The sequence below is a fragment of the Globicephala melas genome, chromosome 3 (assembly GCF_963455315.2).
Source record: "Globicephala melas chromosome 3, mGloMel1.2, whole genome shotgun sequence".
Classification (NCBI taxonomy): domain Eukaryota; kingdom Metazoa; phylum Chordata; class Mammalia; order Artiodactyla; family Delphinidae; genus Globicephala; species Globicephala melas.
In genome coordinates this window covers 12,917,902-12,936,770 of record NC_083316.1, presented here as the reverse complement: position 1 = coordinate 12,936,770, position 18,869 = coordinate 12,917,902, and the positions used below count along the sequence as shown (strand labels likewise).

Here is an 18,869-nt window from a genome sequence, read left to right as displayed (position 1 = left end):
CCAGAGATGTGTTAAAAGGCTTCTGCTATAGAAGAGATGAGAGAAATTTGACTTCTGTTAGCACAATAGTGAGGAAGGTAAAAAATGGCTAGATTCAAGATATATTTTGGAGGTAGAGTCAACAAAACTCACCTGATTGTGTGTTTTATGAAAAAAGAGGAAAATGAAAGATGGCGTCTTTGCTTGGGCAAGAGGGTGGAGGGTCGTTAGTGCAGATGGTGGAGAAGCACTTTAGAACTGGTTGTCTGGAGGGGGATTTTGGTACCCAGAAATTTGTTTCGGACACATTAAACTTGAGAGCACAACTAGAACAACTAGAAAATGAGATTTTAGGCAACAGTTCAGTTAATGAGTCAAGTCTTGTGGGGAGAACATCGCTGGATTATATCTGTTTGGAAGGCTTCAGCATATAGAAAGTGAGGTTTTTCCCCAAATTTTGCCCTCACTTTGGCAGGCTGGAAGTGCCTGGCAATCCCTCCCGCCCCCAGCAGCCCTCAAGCAGCAACAGGTGAGAAACAGTGTGTAGATAGCCCTGCTCCCATGTCGTTGGGTGGGATGGTTCTGAAGCTTGTGTTTTACCCTGTTTCCCAGCATTTGCCCCTGGGATTAAGCTCCAGGCACCCACAGTGGTAGCTGGCTTGATAAGGCGCCTTTCCCTTTCCCTGCCCCACTTTCCTCTGGGGTTTCCTACACTTACCAAATAAGTTACTTGCACTCAGAACCTTGTTTCAGGGTCCAATTCTGGAGAATCCTAAATTAAGACATTGATTTCTCCTACTTTACTCGATCATCGTATGATCTTTTAAACAAGCTGCATAATTTGCCTTCCATCCTTTGACCCCAGAAGCCTGTCATTAAAGACTTTTCTTGCATTGCTGTTGTACTTTTCCCTCTGCTCATTCCTTCTTGACCTCTCTCAGCTGGGTTCTCCCCTCCACTGCTCCACCAAGCCTCTCTTGTCAGCATCCTCATTGCTTCCTAATGGTTGAGTTTCAGTTCTTCTCTTGCTCGACTTGTCAGTTCCATTCAACTCAGTTGATCTGCCCCTTCTTCTTGAGGCTCTTTCTTCTCTTGGCATCAAGAAGCTACACGTCCCTCATTTTCCATCTACCTTAATGTCAGCCCCTTCTCCGTCACCTTAATATGTTCCTACGTATCTCCCAGCCTCTAGATTTCAGAGTAATTAGTACAAGGCTCACTCTTGGTCTTTTTTTCTTCATCTGCATTCATTTTCTTAGTGACCTCACCCAGTGTCCTGGCTTTAAAAGGATTATTTCCTATTTAAAAGGATCATTTCCAAATTCTCTAGCCCAGGTCTCCCTTGAGTTCCAGATCAGTATATCTAACTGTGACTCTGGCATTCCCCACTTGAAAGTCTAATAAATATACCAAACTCAACATATCCAAAACCAGACTTGTTTCTTCTATTATATTCTCAGTAAATGGCAACTCCAACTTCATATTTGCTCAGGCAAAAACTCTTGGTATCATCCTTAGCCCCTCTCTTTTTCTCACAACCTATCAGAATATTATGCCTGCTCTACCTTCAGAAATGTTCAGACTGCAGCCTCTCATGTCTCTACCCTCATTCTGAAGTCCAGGACACTACCATCTTGCCCCAGAAACATTACCATAGTCTCCTTACTAGACTCTCTGATTCTCCTTTCAATATATAATTTTCAGCATATATTCCCTGAAAAAGTCAGTTAGAATGACCCTTTTTGAACAAATGAAGCCATGTCCCTCCACTGTTCTAAGCTTTCCTCTGTCTTCCCATCTCATTTAGAAAAATAGCCAAAGTTCTTATAATCGCCACATCTAGGACTTCCCTGGTGGTGCAGTGGTTAAGAATCCGCCTGCCAACGCAGGGGACACGGGTTCAAGCCCTGGTCTGGGAAGATCCCACATGCTGCAGAGCAACTAAGCCCATGAGCCACAACTACTGAGCCCGGGTACCACAACTACTGAAGCCCACGAGCCTAGAGCCCGTGCTCCACAACAAGAGAAGCCACCGCAATGAGAAGCCCGCGCACTGCAACGAAGAGTAGCCCCCACTTGCTGCAACTAGAGAAAGCCCGCGCGCAGCAGCAAAGACCCAACGCAGCCAAAAAATAATCAATAAAAGAAAAAAAAAAGGGCTTCCCTGGTGGCGCAGTGGTTGAGAGTCCGCCTGCCGATGCAGGGGACAGGGGTTCGTGCCCCGGTCCAGGAAGATCCCACATGCCATGGAGCGGATAGGCCCTTGAGCCATGGCCGCTGAGCCTGCGCGTCCGGAGCCTGTGCTCCGCAACGGGACAGGTCACAGCAGTGAGAGGCCCGCATACCGCAAAAAAAGAAAAAAAAGAAAAAAAAAATTTGCCACATCTGTATTTACCCACTCTTTCTTTTTGTTTAATTTTTATGGGCGTGACATTTACCATGTTGTCTTAGTTTCAGGTGTACAACAAAGTGAATCAGTTATATATATACATATATCCACTCTTACCCACTCTTTGTTATTGATATGAACTCGTTACCTGCTTTGCTCCCAGGTTCTCAACCAGGATTCTTGACTTTCGCTCTTCAAACTTATGGTCCATGCCTTCCTTACCCCCCAGACCTGGGGTACCAATGACTCCCCCCAACACCGCATCTTCTATGACTCCATCCTTTTCTTGTCTGGAGCCACCCTCCTGCTTTGTGTGTTTTCTGACTTTTCCAACTTTTACCAGTGATTATTTTTAGCCTCTGTGTTTGGGGAAGGGGGACTGCTAGGCCCAATCCTATCTAACTCTTCTCTTGAGTCTGTCTTGACATCCAGCTGCCAAAGTTACTAATTTGCTTTTTACTCCAAGATAACTGTGGTTATACTTGGGGTAGGAAGATCTGTATTCACAGGGACTAACAACCAAATTGTAGGGTGGTTTTCTAACAGCATGGCCTGTCACATCTTCCCACAGACTTGTAAACCTCAGGGGGAGAATGCCTCATGGATCTTCATCACAATCTACAAGTTTAAAAGGGGTAAGAAATTTCTCAGGAACCCCTTCCATTGTAAAGTGTTTGGGGTTCCAAAGAGTTGGCAATTACTGCCTTCTCCTCCAGTCCTCCACAGAGTTATTTCCAGGCACTTGGCTTCATTGCTCTGCCCATCACTCATGCATCCCTGGGACTGTCCTTGTCAATTACCAAATCAGATACTTGGAATACATGTGATAATTCACAAAGCCACTTGCTGAACCTCATAGTTTAATGGTTGTGTTTGGCCCCTCTGCAGACGTTCCTAAGCTTTGGCAGTTTGCCTGTATGAATTCTTTAGTTAAGTATTTTTGATAATGTATACATGGCAAGTTTGATTGAATATCTCTTAATGCCTTCAAATATTCACAAGTCCTGGAAAGTGGGTAAAGCCACTGTTTTTAGACTGCAAAAGCATTCCCGTTTTCACATCAGTCCTGTTCCCATCCATCCATCCCACCAACATTTGTTGTTGTCTTCTAATACACGATACACTAAACATTTGCATTCTCTAAACAAAATTTTAAAGCTCCAGTAAGTGTTTCAGTTTAGCCTGGCTCCAGTGTAGCAGTGGGCTTTTCAATTTAGCAAAACTGTAAAATGACAACAGGGTAATTCTGGTGAACTAACCAGCTTGTTAAAAAGAGATACTGCTTGCACTTTCTTTGGGAAATGGTAGCTTCTAGTTTTATCAAAACACTATTTTATGTGATGTAAAGGGGTTTTTCTTTTATTTCCTCCTATCTTTTCTCATGAACTCATAATATGAAAAACACGTATCAGGCACTTCAGAGGGATTTGGGGGTAAAGAAGAGTTTGTATATGAGGGAACATTTGCTTCTGAGTTTCATTTTTCTCTATTAGTACTGTTTAGATTAGAAGCAGTATGGATCACAACCAGAGAACAACTCTCTCCCTCTTTTCCCCAGCCTCATTTCTACCCCTTAAATACATACCTTTCTTTACGTGAAGAATTTCTACTTGTCTTTCAAGGAACAGTTCTAATAATTTCTTCATGTTGAGGGTGTCAGTAACTTCCTTCCATGTCTCTCCTACCCAGTCACTTATTTTTCTGTTCACACTATGTTTTCTATATATTACTACTTACCATTTTTGTTAGCTGTTTACATATATTTCTTCTGGATTCTGAGATTCTCGAGGGCAAAGACCATGGTTTTTTTTAATGTTCAGTACATTATATTCAGCATACAATAAATGCATAAATTGGTGACAAACTGAGTAAATGTGTTGGAGTTTGTTGCTTAATGAACAGGAAAAGAAATAGAGTTGACAAAAGGGTCTCTGTGGTAAAAATATTCTTGGGTAAACATTGGGTTAAAGAGGGTTCTGCTCTGCAGGGTTTCTCAGTGCTTTAATGTGCACTGTCATTCTCCAATGCCATCATCATCCCCCTCAACACTGCCCTTGACTTTTATTTGTTTCAACCAAGCAGCAACTAAATGAAAGAGTAAAACAGACATCTCTCACACGTCATCTGTAAGGCAGGGCCCCAAAGATCTCACTCATTCAGTTCATCAGAAATTCAGTGAAGAACACCCAAGATGGAAACTCATCATCCACTAGCAAAGTACAGCCCACCTAAGGCTGAGCCCAGCCCCTACTGCTGGGGATGGAAAATGGGAAACAGCTTTAACATAGTTAACCCATCATGGAAAATGTTTTCTGAGCTACCAGTCACCTTTTCCCATTTAAAGGCCAGCAGCGGGATTTCTGCTGGAGACATGGCCATTTTCCCCATGAAACATTAGAAAGTTGCCAAGTCATAACATTTTTGAAACCAAAGTTCTTGGGAATCCAGTTGTTCTTGGACCCCTGGCTTATTTCCTATCAGTCAAGCTAAGGATCCAGAATGTTTGGTTTTCTTGATCAAAGACCAGCAGCACTTCTTATGCCTTAATTCTCTTTGTTTCCTTAATACTTTCCCCCCAAATCTTGCAGGTCTTGAGAAGAATTTGGACCAGCTCATACAGCTGTTCCACTAATTAATTCACAGGACATTACCATTAGAGAAATTTAAAGGACCCTTGGCTATAAACAATTTTGAAAATCACTGTACTGACTGATGCGTTTTGAAGGAAAAAATATGTAATATCTCAATAAATATAAATAAATAAACCTCGAGGAAACAGATTGGTCTACTTTCATTTTGTAAGGTAAGTTATATTCTGAACAGGAAATTTAAATACAAATAGCTAATTTAAAAAGTCAATAATAGTCCCTAATATAAAATTATCTTTGGCTTGACAGGTATTTTACATTTGTGTATTTTTATTTTTTAAAAATAATATTCTAAGTAGGGAACTGAGATTATTAATGTTAAGCCTCATAAAATGGTTAAAATGTACACAAAAGGTGAAATTCCCTCCCAGAATTATCAAAATCTGAAGTTCAAACTTCTTGAGAGACAGCGTTGTAGTCGGAATGGACATTGGCTCTATGATGTGATTTTATCAGCTGAAAAGGACAATATGAGCTTGGTCCTATTATCTCCCCAATAGTTGCTGAAACCAGAGGTTTCTCTCCATTTAATCCATTCCGTTGAGTCATGAAAAAAGGAGATGGATCATTGAGTCCAGAATGTCACCATTGTGTCCTCCTCTCACCCACCAACCAGTCTGTGCTCCTCTCTTCTTTATATTTTTCTGTCTTCCAAACAGTGTTGAGCTCCTGGAGACCAAGAACCAAGAACTATGCTTGGTACATAGAAGAAAATCTACCATTAATTGTTAAAGGGATAAGGGGAGTAAGGGTACGTAAATCATAATATAGTCCTTCTATGTGATAGACACAATGCAGCCATTGAAAATATCATTTCCAAAGAGGTCCATGTTGTTGAAAAAAGATCAAAATATTCCTTAAAAAAAAACAAAACGGTGGGTATAGATCCAAGTTTAGAGAAATAAGACTGTTAATTAACAAGGATAGATTCATAGGGTGGTGATGACATGGCTACAGTAAAACCCCAGTTTTTACTGTAAAACTTATAGCTTCACATGGCATTTGTGGTTGGGTAAGTTTATATGAGTGTGTTTCATATTTTATTTACATTAACTATTTAGTAAAGTATACATATTTCTTATTCTATTGTAGGTGTCTGGGCATTCTCATACTTTTCCTTGTCTTTATGCAGGCTGAAGTTAAAAAAAAAAAACCCATTTCTTCTGCCACTCTAAAGGCACATAGGGGATTCAGGTGAACCTCAAACAATAGTTTCACCGAACGCTGTGGTGCCCAGAGCAGACATGACAGGTAGGCAGCAGCCCTTTTAGAACATTAGTCTCAATAATGCTGTAACTCTTGGTTGGATGAGTGGCACGTTACAAGAGACCACTTTTGATCCACCTAAAATTAGGTCTTAGGAGTTCAAAGGAGGGAGAAGGAAATATCTATTAACGAGCATGAAATATTACTTTTCCCTTTCCAGTCTCTCACCAGAAAGCCTAAGAACATCTGATTTTCTGTTATAAAGGAAAACCTCTGAGTAATATAGCCCGCACATAATCTCATACTTAGCACCATGTTCTGACAGAAATACAAAAACTAAGTGATTGAATACTTCCAAATAGCTTCCTTCTTTTTTCTCCCAGAAACGACTCAAAAACACCGTTTGCGTGGAAAATACTGACCATGCCCAATGACGGTCCCTGGAATGTAAGAGTTCAGTAGGATTCTAGAGCATTCTAGATTTCAAGCAACAGAACCTGCTAATATTGTTCTCTTTCCCCTTTGTCTAATTCTCACTCGACTTTGCCGCTCATGGAATTTTCTTTCATTGTTTATAAAATCGCTCTGTCCTTGCTGAAGTGTAGAATTAGAGATTTTGCTGTAGAGGGTAGCACTGTAACTATGTGCCGTGGATAATTAGCTTTTATCTGAGAACGGCTTGGTCGTTTTTAGGGAGTATAGACTTTTACAGTTAGTTGAGTGTAACTCTTTTTGCAGCTTAAATACACATAGAGAAAGAATCCCCTGCAGTTCCTTCCCTTCTTCCATACTTCCTCCTTTCTTTTCTTTCCAGGATGTTCCTTTTGGCTCAACAGTCACTATTAGCAGAGAGATATAGACATCTAGACCTTGGATTTCATGACTGTATTCTCTCTCCAGCGCTGCCTTAGATGCCTTCTGGCAGCAGCTGATGTACTTAGAATAGAAGGCTCTCTAGGCAAAAGCATATTCAGCTAGTTGTAAAGTTCTTCTTAAAAGGGGAAAATAAGAAAATAGGATTTTTGAGACTTAGAGTGAGAATTTTATCTGGCATCATTTTGTTTATAAACCATTTTTATTCTCAATTAGTCTCAATTTTAATGGTGCTTGTTCACCTTTATTTGCTTCTAGAGGGCAGTTGGTCCTTTTACTTATATTAAAGCTATACTGACTTTCAGATCTTCTGCTTGAGTCGATAGCCTCTCAATTAGATGGAACTATCCCCGAACAAAGCACGACAAATTCGGCTTCTTACTTTGAAATCCTTCTCTTTTATCATCATCAATGCCTAAATTATAGCCTCTAACTGTACCTACTCAGACTCCAATTATATTACATAAATGCCTACATAGTGTCATATCTTTCACGACATGTTATTTCTGTAATAATGTCCATCTCTTCAGCTCTTAGCCATAGTGAAAGGGCAATATAATCCAAAAGAGAGTGTCTGGTGTGTTAATCATGAATAAATCTGAAAAACATGTGTTTGATTAAGGCCATCTTTTCCCTTTGAGTAATTCTTTTCTTTTTTTTTTTAACATCAGCAAGTTCTTCTGAAATTCATGATTGTCTCTCTGAAAGCTCTAAGTAACCGGTGTTGATTTCAAAACAGCCACTGGCCAATACTTTGTTACTTATAGTAAACCCCTAGTAGGCATTTGCGTTGATAATCAATCTTTGTTTGTTGCTTAAACCATTCAAAATTCCTCCGATATTTATGATTTCATTAAGTAGAAGATGCTGCATGCAAATAAGTACACTTCAGTTACAGAAAGCAGCTGTCAGAACACATTTATATTCCAGCAGCAGAGAAGAAATTAATCTCACAGTGGCTTCAATTCAAATTGGTATGATATTCCAGTAATAAATTCCCTGCCCAGATGGAAACATTTTCTTTATCATAAATATTTTAAAACACTTGATCTGTGTTAAAGTTGTACAGGACTGAAACTGATTTTAGATATTTTAAATATTTTAAATCAAGCCCCAAATAGAAAAAACATTTTGGTTTTGTAGAATCCATTTAAAAATATTTTCAATTTTTATATAGGTTCATCCTATCATATACATTATGTAATCAAAGAGAAAAGCTCATCACATGCTAATCTTGTCTGATTTGGAGCACCCAAAGAAAGCTCACATTTCTAGCTTGTATTAATTATATTTCTGTCATATGTTTTAATGACACTAGTCATTCCTTTAATATTGAAATAAATTCTGAAAATAGCTCTTACTCTTTTCCTTCACTTATAGGATGATTTGTGGAAGAAGAGGAGGGAGCAATGATCACAGAATGTAAATGCTAAGAAACTGAGGTCCAGAGCCACAGAGTGCCTTCTGCAAAGTAAGCAAAGCAGTTAATGGGGCTGGGACAGTAACAGCCAATACTCGATGCAGGGAATAGTGTGCTTTTCAATACTTTTTGCAATTTTAAGCAGCTGGTTCTGGTATAGTTATTTGTGTGTGTGAGTGTGACAATTCCCAATTCCTCCAACCTAACTGTTACGTTGTGAGTCACTCCAGCCGCAAGTCTCCCAAGAGGATCATGAGACAGTAGAGGACATGCAGGTACATAGAAATGACTTTATACTCTTCAGCTTCCCTAGAATATGAATCGAGAGTTAGGCATTTTGAGAGACTCTGCTTCTAACTCTAGCCATCACTGGAGTAGATCTTCTTCTCATCTAGACTGCTTAGAGATTATTGGCCCCTCATAAATCACCACAGTTCCATCTTTCTTCTGAACCAATACTCTGAAATCCTCCAGGTGGTAGGTAGCCCAGAGGAGAAACACAACCCCTAAGGGTGGGTTTGTATCTTTGGAATCCTCTCTGGACCTTGACTCTCAAGCCGAGGGGACATGTAGGTCTGGACTTCACAGTCCACTTTAACATTCAGATGTCTGAATTTAGAAGAGTTGATGGGATCACCATAGCCACGTTGGTCAAATAGTGACTTTCTTGAAGCTGGATGTTACTAACTTCCCAATCACGACTGCTCTCCTCCAACTGAAATACAGCAAGTTTTATCACTGAAGAACACACCAAAAGCCAAACAGTAGAGTTCAAACTCTGAATTCAATCTTGAAACATCAGCTCCAAAATAAGATCCTTGCTGAATACCACACAAAAGGAGAAATGAACTGAGCGTAGATTAACACAATGAGAAATGGACAGGAATTTACCAAACAACTCTTCCTTACCATGGATTAAAAACAAATTGATATTTCACTTGCTGATTCAGACTACATCTAGCCCACATCTCATATTACAGGATATTCATTGGCAAAACTGAAGACTGGAAAATGCAGCCAAATTTGGAAAATGATACCAGATTCCTTAAAGAGCTGAGTCAAAGTTCTATGTTTTTCAGATTATAAACCATTAGGAAGGACAGGCTCTATCAGATAAACCCACTTGTATAAGACCTACACCAGTTTATATTTATTGATGTTTAAAGACTTTTAGACAGTTGGAGACTGGGTGGCAGGATTTCTGGATCTTAGTCTTTGCTCTGATTTGGCTGGGTGTACCATTGGCCAAGTTACTTTGCCTCTCAGTGATTTGATTACTTCATCCGGAAAAACAAAGGTCTGTAATGAATTCATTTGTCCAATGCCTATCTCAGAGCACTGATTACCTGTCTGGCTATTCACACACTGCAGAATTGTGTGAGGAAGAAAAGACATGATATGCAGGAAAGCCTTTTAAGAAGCAGGAATCATTGAATGAAAAAAATATGTTATCAAAATTATCTATCCTCTGCTAAAAAGATCCCCAGAGGAAAGAAGTCCTAAATGTTGGGTAGGCCATATAGGAACCAAAAACGCATTCCCCAAATAATGGACTTATAGATAAATACAGACATTTACAGAAACCTGGATAAATGTTTGTTCTTCAAATTCAAAGTTCAGACTGAAATTTGTGCTGATTCTCCAAATGTGTAATGATACATGTTATCATTTCTCAATAGTCTATTGTGTGTAAGGTAAAGGACGAGTTCTTTATGTATGTTCTCACATTGAATTTTCATTTTTAGCCCAGTCCTATTAAGTAGATTTTATTATTTTCAATTACAGATGAGGATATTGAGGCACAGAGAAACTAGCTGGTCGCTTGGAGTCCCACCCCTAGAAAGTAGCAGAACTGGGATTTAAACCCCCAACAGTTAGACTATAAAACCACAGTCTTATCTTCTATACTGCATGGCACTGAGCTGAAAAGAGACAACTATAATGGAATTACTATAATTTCAAGGGTCAATAGGGGACCCCTAGTCAAAAGGCTTTGTTATTGAGAGGTCAATAGTTGACAAAAAAAAGGTCTTTCTACTTCACTCCTATTCCCTTTGTTCATCTGCGGGATAATAGGAGAACATTGAAATCCATGTTTTGCTCAGAAATTGAGTATTATCCACGTAAGTACTGTCAAGGAGAACCCTACTTTAAACTTTCTGCCGCTTCGCTCAAGAATAAAGGTTTTCAAGGACAAATATTGTTGCAGATTGTAACTTGACAGTGAATGTCTTGAAACTCTGCATAGTCATATTTGAAAGGAAGCCAAATTTATGAAAAAAAAGTGTCCACTTCAAAAGCCTAATGAAGGCAATTTGTCAACAATTTCACACATCATTTGCCCACAACCTCTGAATAAAAGGTTTCCCAATTTACCTTTTTCCCACGTGAACTTCAGATCATATGCATTTAATGATTCATCAATCATCATCTTTCCCAGAAACTGAGATGCAAGCAGAATACAATCGAAGAGGTCTGTTAAAATATATTGTATGTGATACGCTTATTGTTTACATTTCTTTTTTTACCTAATGTCAGAGAATTGTACATGGAATGACATGAGTCTTTAAGATCAGAGTCTGGTTTAAGACTTAGGGTGAATTTGCTATATAACAGATTAAAACCACTTAACTTACCTTAGAATGTCTATATCTCAGACTTCTAAATATTCTGTAGAGAATTAGAGAGAGGAAAGGAGAAAAACAGCTATAGATGAATGAATATGACTTATAAGAGAACAAGCAAAGTCTCCCCATGGCACTGATTCTTTAAATAATTAACAAGAAACTCTTTGCAAAGGGACCTACTTGTCAAATAACTAACTTAAACCCTGTTACTGTTGATTGTCAGCATGCTTTTGTAACCAAAATGCCTGAGGGATCAGTTGATGGAAAGTAATTAATAAGACCAAGAATAAGGTTTACTGCATGTAACTGATACTGTTTGTAAATCTGGGACTCATAAAGTATTGTTCTGATTGAGGAAGGAGATGCAGATGTTTCCGCTATTTTAGTAAAGGGAAGAAGTGTAAAACACTCCAACCAACAGAAAAGGGGGTGCAAAACATTTAGATCTGCAATACTTACCATGACAACTATTTTCTGTTACATTTTTAATGTAAGGTAAAACTTCCCTATTACGTACTTGGACAGCCCATATGTGGGACTCAAGTGTGACATCAACAATGGCAAATAAAGGTAGTTTTATACAAGGTGAAATGTATGGTTGACCCAGATATCTAGATATTTTGGCAAAAAGAATTTTAATTGGAAAAACTGGTGGAGGATTTGAGAAAATGTTGGAATAAATTATTCGGATAATTTTTGGCCTTCAATATACTTTTTCAGCATAAAGAAGTATTCTGTTTGCTAAACTCTTTGGGCCATGATGATTCATAGTACTGGTGGTGGAATTTGGTATGTATTTGTGTGTGTGTCTCTGTGCACACGTATTTATGTTTATGCTTGCAAGTACTTTGTCAGAATGAAGTGTTTGCGCTACACTTACTACCCACCTGATTTTAATTAGTGTTACCAGGTACTTACTGAAATCATCAAAGTTTTTAATTTAGAGATAACTTGGCAAAGGGCAATTTGCTGCTATTTACATTTAAGTAGATGTGAAAAAAATGCACTGATGTTTTCTCAGACAGACCCCAGGGCAGTTTCATGTTCAAGCTCTGGAAGACCTGCTCCCCTTGAATGTGGGAGGGACCTGTTACTTGCTTCCAACCAATAATATGGCAAAAGTGGTGAGATGTCACTCCATGCTTACATTAAGATACACACACACACACACACACACACACACACACACATGGCATTGCCCTGGCACATCTGCATGTAAGGGTTTGTATCACAGAAATTCTCATCACAGAGTTACAAAAATCTACCTCTTTCCGGTGCTTTGGTTTTAAGCAGACCAACCATTGGGTCAAAATGAGATACACAAAACAAGCTTTAAAAAGAAGCATGAAGTAGGAGGACCCACACTTCCCAATTTCAAAACTTATACTAAAGCAATGGTAATGAAGATGATGTGGTACTCGCACCAGGATGTACATGTAGATTAGTGGAACTGAGATTTCAGAAACGAGCCCACCTATCTATGGTGAACCGATTTTCAACAAGAATGCCAAGACCATCCAATTGGGAAAGAGTAATCTTTTCAACAAATGGCACTGGATCAACTGAATAGTCACATGCAGAAGAGTAAAGTTGTGCCCCTACCTCACACCATATTAAAAACTCAAAATGTATCAAAGATTTAACTTTAAGAACTAAAACTATAAATCTTTTAGAAGAAATGGATAAATCTTCATGATGTTGGATTTGACCATTCTTGGATTCTTGGAGGATTCCTGGATATGATACCAAAAGCACAAGCAACAAAAGAAAAAAGAGATAAATTGGACTTCATCAAAATTAAAAACCTTTGTGTTTCAGAAGACATCATCAGAAAGTGAAACAACAATCCACAGAATGAAAGAAATTATTTACAAATCATATCTTTGATAAAGGACTTGTATACAGGATATGTAAAGAACACTTAAAACTTAATAATGAAAACTTAATAATGAAAAGACCTCCCAATTTAAAAATAGGCAAAAGATCTAAATAGACATTTCTCCAAGGAAAATACACACATGACCAATAACCACATAAGATGCTTGACATCATTAGTCACAAGGAAAATGCAAATCAGAATCACACATGAGATGCAACTTCACATATTCTAGAGTGGCAAGATAAAAAAGGCAGACAGGAACAAGTATTGGCGATGATGTGGAAAAATCAGAACCCCCATACGTTGTTGGCAGGAGCATAAAATGGCGCCATCACCTTGGGAAAAAGTCTGGCAGTTGCTCAAAAGTTTAAACTAGATGACCCACCAATTCCCCTCCTTAGGTATATATCCAAGAGAAATGATAATGTATGCCCACACAAAATCTTGTACAGAAATACTTAGAGCAGCATTATTCACAATAGCCAAAAGGTGGAAACAATCTAAATCTCAACAGACATAGATAAAATATGGTATATCCATACACTGGAATATTATTGAGCCATAATAAGGCATGAAGTACTGATTCATGTTATAACATGGAAGAAACTTGAACAGATTAAGCTAAGTGAAAGAAGCCAGTCACAAAAGACCACATATGACTTCATTCATACAAAATGTCCAGGACAGGGAAATCTGTACACAGTTGGACCTCCATACCATGGGTTCCACATCTGTGGATTCAATCAATCTTGGATTGAAAATATTCAAACAAACAAAAATATTTTCGGGGAGTTCCAAAAAGCAAAACTTGAATTTGCCATGAGTTGCCAATCATTTACATAGCATTTTCATTGTATTAGGTATTATAAGTAATCTAGAGATGATTTAAACATATGGGAGGATGTGCATAGGTTATATGCAAATGGTATGCCTTTTACGCGCGCCTCTCACTGTTGTGGCCTCTCCCGTTACGGAGCACAGCCTCCGGACGCGCAGGCTCAGCGGCCACGGCTCACGGGCCTAGCCGCTCCGCGGCATGTGGGATCTTCCCAGACCGGGGCATGAACCCGTGTCCCCTGCATCGGCAGACGGACTCTCAACCACTACGCCACCAGGGAAGCCCTGGTATGCCATTTTAATATGAGACTTGAGTGTCTATGGATTTTGGTTTCTGCGGGGGTCCTGGAACCAATTCCCTGTGGATACTGAGGGACAACAGTATAGAGAAAGTAGTTGCCCAGGGCTGGGAGAAGTGATGGGGTGACAGGGGAGTGACAGATAAAAGGTGTCTTTTCCAGGTAATAAAAATGTTTTAAAAGTGACTCTGGTGATTCTTGCACATATCTGTGAATATACTAAAAACCATTCAATTGTACACTTCAGATGAGTGAATGTATGGTATGTGAATTACATCTCGATAAAACTGTTTAAAATGAGATTCAGTGGACAAAATATGCACATCATTTATACCAAAAGTATACGTGAAGACAGTCAAGGCACATCTTGAGACACTGTTTCAGCACAACTGACTTCTGTTATTATACAAAGAGTTATATTGAGCAAAGGAAAGAAATTTGATTTGCTCATCACCAGCTGTAGGGCACTTAACTTGACTTAAGGGTAATGAAATAAGATAGTGAGTGATATATCACCTAAGGTCCTTGTCAGAAAATTCCTCAAACCTAGCTCATGGAGTTGGTGAACATATTCAGAACAGATAGGGTGACACAATCCCTGAGTTATACAGAATTGGCAGAGAGCCGTGGTCGTCAAAACTTGAGATGGAGCTGTGGTTATTTGAGCTATTGTGAGTAGCTATAGTGCAAGCCCTGACAGTTGGCTTTTCTTTTTGTAATGCAAGTGCCTAACTTAAGCTTTGACTACTTAGGCATCCACTTCAAATGTGGCTCTCTCAAATAAACACATTGCCAGCTACTTTACTAGGTAAAGAGCCTGGCTGCCCCCTCACCCCATTCTTTGAGAGATCTCGGTTGATTTTGATACCTGACTGTTTGGGCCATTTGCTTTCTTCTCTTCCTGTGCTTTAAATTCCCACTCTTATATTTTAAAATCACTAATAAAGAATGAGCCCTAGAAACCCTAGGCCTTCACCCTGGACCCTGGACCCCAATAAAAGCAGACCCCAGGCCCCACTCACTCTCTGTCCCTCTCTCTCCCTCTCTTTCCCCTGCCCACCCGTGAATTCAATGCATGGCCCCAGACATGCCAAGTAATTTCCAGAACCTGTGGGTAGTAAACCTTTTTGTCAAAGTTTCTTAGTGGTTATTGTTAAGGGCATCTTGCAGTCATAAGAATCTCAAGGGGCTGGTCCAGCCACAAAATTAGTTCTTGAAAGGCTGAGACCAGTACACAACAGTAGCCGTTCACAGTCAAGAAATCCGCCCCCCAGCCCCCATGATGTACATGTACATTCAATACAGTGTCTTGACCAAAACTTTTCATATGTTCCCAAGACAAACATGGATTGTGTTAATGTTTAGTATTGTTTTCCCAGTCTTTGGGAAAAAAAAACATGCAAACCTAAGAAATGAGAAAAAGGAAGTAGCATGGCCTACATAGTGACATAATTAAGGTGTGTTTCTACTCTAATAAAATGGTTTCCAAAGAATATTATGATCAGTACTAAAAAATCCAGATGTAGAGGAAAATTTGAAAGATTTTTATTCCTATGGTTATCTTCGTACTTTGTGTGAGGTCGGTTCATTGATGGGATCACTCAAAGCTGGTAATATATTGATACAGCTCTATGGCATTCTACCATTCTCATAGCTATTTGATATTGTACGGCTAAACGTTACTCTAACGTCATGAAGAGTCAGTGATTAAGAAACAAGAAATTTTTTTACAGGAGCGTTCCCCTGCTTGGAAGTCAATACTATTTGACAGTCCAAATAGTACCACCAACTAGACAAGTCCAGTGCCACAGTCTGGCTTTCTAGCAGGTCTGAAGAGGCTCAGGAATGATCATCTTTGTGGGGAAAACAACAGCATATGGAAAATCTGGGGTAGTTTGAAGGTATTTTTGTTTTTGTTGTTGTTTTGAGCATTTATGTTATGGTTTTTGTTTTGTTTTGTTTTTTTTGTTTTGCGGTACGCAGGCCTCTCAATGTTGTGGCCTCTCCCGTTGCGGAGCACAGGCTCTGGACACACAGGCTCAGCAGCCACGGCTCGTGGGCCCAGCCGCTCCGCAGCATGTGGGATCTTCCTGGACCAGGGCACGAACCCGTGTCCCCTGCATCAGCAGGCGGACTCTCAACCACTGCGCCACCAGGGAAGCCCTATGTTATGTTTTTGACACATCTTTATTGAGTGAACACCCGTAGTGTCATGCTGAAGTTTTGTGGGTATTCCTAAATCTTTCTGTGACTTAATTACAGCTCCTTCAGAGGTTAAACATTTCCCCCCTTTTTGGAAGCTCTTATTTTTTTCCCCCCATTATTTTGGGCTTTCAAATTACTATAGTGTGTTTAGGTGTGGATGTTATTCCATTCAAACTCTTAGACAGTCAAATGGTTCTTTCCATCTGAAAACTCATGGAAAATATTCTTCTATTAATTTGAGTAATTCTTCCTCTCCATTTGCATTTATTCTTTTTTTTCTTTTTTAACCAGAACTCCTATTAGACAGTTAATGGAATTTCTGGATCTATTTTCTAGATTTCTTAATTTTTTCTTTTATTTCTTCTATTTCTGTGCTATTTAACACTATATTCTGTGAACACTCACAACTTGAGGTTTTAGCTTCTGAATTCAGTCTTTATTAACTAATCTGTATTTTTAGTCGGCTCCATCTTCTTAGTTATTTTTTTATTTCAGTGACCATAATTTTTCATCTCCGAGATCTCTAACAGATTATTTACATAGCAACCTGCTCCTGATTTATCCTGTCCTATCTTTCTCAGGTTAATAATGACACCTTATTTTTTTTAATTTTTATTGAAAAACTGATTTATGCTCATGGTAAGAGCAAAAAAAACACATAGCTTCAATGAGCAAATAATGAAAATTGTCTTCCTCTTATCTAGGACCAGCAGAGGCCTGTGGTCAACAGTTTCTTTTTTGTGGGTATATAATTCCAGAAATTTTCTATGCATATAAAAGCATATATTTTTATGTGGGTATGTAAAAATTTGTAAACAAAAAAGTTGACATACTATATGTACTTCTGAATTATGCCTATTTTTGTTATTTCTTTTCATTATTTCACATAAAATTTGGGGGTTAACTTCATATTCATATATACAGAATTATCTTTTTAAACTACACTTTCTCATAATTCACCATATAGATCAGCATGAATCATTCATTTACTATCCTATTGATAAATATTTAGACTGTTTTTTGCCATTACAAACAATGCTGTAGTAAACATTTCTACACATCTGTTTTTACACTCATCATGTGAATATAAGTTGTAGGATGAATTTCTAGAAGTATAATTGCCAAGTCTAAACGTACACACATTTAAAACATTGACAAAGATTACCAAATTGCCCTCCAAAAGCTTGTACTAAGAATTTGCCTATTTCCTTGTAACCTTAACAAAACTGTGTATTATAAACTTTCTGATCTTTATAAATTTGATTGTTAGAGATGGTGTCATTGTTTATTTTGCTTTTCTGTAACTATGAGTGAGAGCTTTAAATTTTATGGATGATCTTTTCATACATTTGTAAGTCATTTGGATTTTTTCTATTAATTAAATTAATTAATGACATAGCCTTTGCTTATTTGTCTGTTGGATTATTGGTAATTTCTCATTGATTTGTAAGAGCTCTTTATAGTGTAAAGTGATTAGCTCTTTTTCTGCCAGGTAGGTTGCAAATTTTTCCACTTTTTCACTTTGTTTTTAGTTTTATTGCAATACAGTTATTTAATACTTTTCTTCATTGCTTGTAAGATCTTTGTCATTCTTAGAAAGGTCTTTCTCATGCCAAAACTGGAAAAACATTCAGCCATGTTTTCTCCTATTACTATTATTTCACATGAACTTTATTTCTGTTGTAAATAATGAAGAAGCAAGTCAAATAATGTTTTCCTCTTTATTGAGTATTCCATCTATTTGTCACAAATTGCCTAACACTTTTATCAGATGCTAAATTATCATATGATTATATTTCTTTCATGTCCTCTTCTATTTGCTAGTAACTCTGCTTCCTTGGGTGTTAGTTCTTTTCTTTGCTGAATTTGATGACTGATCATATTGATATACTGAAATATTTGGTAATTCTTGGTTATGTGCTTTACAGTTGAGATTCTCTGTGCCCCTAACTGTGAATTTGCTTGGGAACTGCTGCTAGCATTTGTTATGGAAGGAGCAGAATCTTATTCTTCTAGGGAATGCCAGTACCTTATTGTCTGGTGCTGGCCCCGCCTCTACTCACAGGTATCCTCAGACATTGGGCACTTCTCTGCTTCTCTAGATCTAGTGCCCACACTCACTGTTCTAGGTTGGAAATAAAGAGCCCTGCTGTGTCTATGTGTCACTAGATATAAGTTAGCAATTGGTGGAGAAGCACGAACATTCTTAGCTGTTCCTGTGGTTTACCAAAGCAATCACCGAAGCAATTGCTACAGGTCCTCTTCCTACTCCCTGTGCCCATTACCTCTGGGCTAGAGCTTCTGTGAAGGTGGCTCTGCCTTCTGCAGAAGTCCTGTCTGCTTGTGCCATTGGCCGTTGTGCCATCAAACTTGTCTGCCTTCTGTTAATCGAGGATTCCTCCAAAATTTTGATCCTTTGATGGCATTTCCTTGTTTTCTAGCACTGTTATAAATAATCTCTTTTGTGTCATTGCTAATTTGGGGTGGGAATGGCAAGTAGGCATGGA

General features: G+C 38.6%; 1 long non-coding RNA gene across 1 annotated transcript in view; it reads left to right on the top strand.

Moving 5' to 3' along the window:
* LOC132596981 (uncharacterized) overlaps window positions 1-18,869 on the top strand; it is a 44,915-nt gene that overhangs the window by 6,114 nt on the left and 19,932 nt on the right. The window contains exon 3 of the long non-coding RNA XR_009563268.1: window positions 8,476-8,566. This is a non-coding gene — a long non-coding RNA (uncharacterized lncRNA). The remainder of the gene's footprint in view (window positions 1-8,475; window positions 8,567-18,869) is intronic.